This window comes from Dipodomys ordii, unplaced genomic scaffold, assembly GCF_000151885.1.
Source record: "Dipodomys ordii isolate 6190 unplaced genomic scaffold, Dord_2.0 Scaffold82, whole genome shotgun sequence".
Classification (NCBI taxonomy): domain Eukaryota; kingdom Metazoa; phylum Chordata; class Mammalia; order Rodentia; family Heteromyidae; genus Dipodomys; species Dipodomys ordii.
This window is the reverse complement of record NW_012267298.1, coordinates 11,494,675-11,497,570: the sequence shown is the minus strand read 5'-3', so window position 1 is coordinate 11,497,570 and position 2,896 is coordinate 11,494,675.

Below are 2,896 nucleotides of genomic sequence, written 5' to 3'. Positions count from 1 at the left end.
CCCCAGAGCAAGACTGTCTCAAAAACAAAGCCAAACAAAACAAAGATGGACTGGGCTCACCAGCTCCAAGAAAAGACGCCAGTGTACCCCGAGGCCACCTTAGGCTGTGACTGTCTACCTTGGGCTCACGCTGAATGAAGGAAGCCTGGATCCCACCCATGCTAGCCCTAACAGCACGAGTTCAATTCCACATGGAACTGCAGACCCTCGGCACAGTCACAGGCTGAGCTCTAACCCGGCTCACACAGAGCTTTTCTAAGGACAGATACAGAGCCCTGAGCACACTCCCACACTGGGCCCAGATGCATATGAAGCCCTGAGCATGCTCATATAGTGAGCCATGAGCCTGAACACACACACACACACACACACACACACAATTACTAGTCTTGATTACACTGAGCCCTGGCCTTGCTCCGAGCCTTGCTTCTAGTCATACTCTGAGTCCTGGCCCTGGTCACAACACTGGCCCTGAGCTTGGTTACACACTCAGCCACAAGTCTACTCACACACCAGGTCCTGCTCCTGATCACACACTGAACCCTGAATCTGTTCTCACAGAGATTCTTGGACCTCATCCCCTGAGCCTTGTCTCTGCTCACATGAAGTCCTAAGCCTACTTACACACTGAGCACCTATTACAAACTGAGTTCTGAGCTTGCTCACATTCTGAGCTCCAATCCTGGTGATATACTGAGCCCCGCTCATACTCTTATTTCCGAGCCTGGTCATATATTCAACTCTGGCCCTGATTTAGAGACTGAATTCTTGGCATGGGCACACCCTGAGCTCTGAGCCTGACCTCACCCTGAGCCCTGATCCTAGACATAACTGAGCCCTGATCCTAGATATATCCTAGGCCTGATCCTAGACACACCCTCACCCTTGAACCTAGACACACCCTGAGCTCCAAAGCTGGATACACACTGAGCCCTGGTCACACTCCTAGCCCTGTCTCTGGTCACACACTGAACCTGGGTACTGCTCACATTTTGAGCCCTGATCCATTTTACACACTTAAGCCCTGGTCCTGGACACAGGCTAAGCCCTGGTTAAACATTTAGCCCTAGCTCTGGTCACAGACTAAGCCTTGGCCCTAGTTTAGGACAGAGCCTGACCCTGTGCCCTCTGAGACCCGCCTTCATCCACACAAAGCCCTGGTTCTTGCTCTGGTTCTGAGATCTGACCCTGGTTATCCACTAAACCCGGATCCTTCTTTGGACTTGACGCTGTCTCCACTGTTACAGACAGAGCCCTGCCCTTTCCTCTCCTGGAAAACCTGCCCTTGTTTACCAGGTTGTCATCCTTTTGCTCTCTGCTCCTCCCATCTCCCACAGGCAGTCTAGAGAAAGGACTCAGTTCAGTTCCCACCCCAGCCCCCAGCTCTGCCCAAGCCAGAGGTGGGCCAGGGAGGGGCTCCCAGGGCACAGATTAAGGAGGGCTGAGCCCATCCCACTGACTGGCAGCTGGCAGCCTCCACACTTCCCAGCTGGCCCTCCCCACCTCCAGCGTGCTGCCCAGGGGGTGACCTGGGAACCTGGCCCAGATGCTCGGAGCTCCTTGGAGCTGGGAGCTCTGTAGTCACCATGGAGAACAGGCTGGCACCACTGCCCGGGGAACAGGGTCAACCCTCTCCACAGCTGCCGTTCTTGGCCCCAGACCTCAGCGCCCACGGCAACTTCTGTCCTGCCTCTGGGCCAGACGGTGTGCACCCTGCTACACGCACCACCCGGTGAAGGCCAACGGCTCGGAGTCCATCTATTCTCTATGCTCTTGTCACCTTGAAGTTCAAAGTTTATCTTCCTCACTGTCTGTGCGATTGTGTATATCTGTGCACACCACTAGCACTTAAACTTAGGGCTTTGCACTCCTGCTTGGCTTTTTCTGCTCAGGCTGGCACTCCACCACTTGAACTACCTCTCTCTACTTCAGCTTCTTGCTGAATGAGGATCCTCAGATCTCAGCCTCCTGAGGAGCTGGGATTTCAGGCATATGCCACCAGAGCCTAGTGTGTTGTTGTTTTTTAGGCTATCATATATTTGGCACCTGCGGGGTACTGTGTCCCCAGGGTGGGTGGGAGCCCTGGCCCAGCACAGATGGAGCCGGTGGAGGTGGAGGCTGTGCAGACCCAGTGAGGGCTGCCTCGGCTCCACCCTTCCCCTGGCTTGCTTCTTACAGTCTGAGCAGTGAGGCTTGCCGCCGCCGCTCCCCACACACACACACACACACTTCACAGGTGAGAATACGGAAGGCCAGGAAAGCGTATGCAATGCACCCTGGCTGTGCCTACCAGCGGCCTTGGTGTTCACCAAGGACCCGGTCCAGTTCTCTCCGTGGCTGCTTGGTGCTCCCATGAGCCTCAGTCAGGCACCAGCAGGAAGCTCTCCTCCTGCCCCAGCCTGCAGGACCTCTTGAAGCTTCACATTGCCAGGGTGCCTCCTCTGCTCCGGCGGCTTGGCCAGCGCCCCCCACTCCCACCACAGCCAGCCATGCCCCCTCCCCCTCCCTCATCTCCCCAGACATCTCCCAGATGTCTCTGCTATGTAGTTATTGCTGAAGGCCCTTGAGGTCTGCTTTGCACTCAGGGCCTGGCGCCTCACACCACCTGCGCTGCTGGCTGAAGAAGAGAGCCTATGTTGGTATGGTCACGCCAGTGTGGGGTTGAGCCAGGGGGCGGCAGCCTGGCCTGCTGCATCCTGGCGACTTCTCCACAGTGCTCTTTCCTGGTTTTTTGGCTAGGGAAGGAGGCCAGGCCCTCCATTTGCCCTTCACTCCATTCTCATCCATGCTCTCCTCATGTGTATGTGTGTGCATGCATGCATGCGCGCGCGCCAGTACTGAGGCTTAAATTCAGGACCAGGGTTCTGTCCCTTAGTTTTTTCCACTCAAGGCTGGT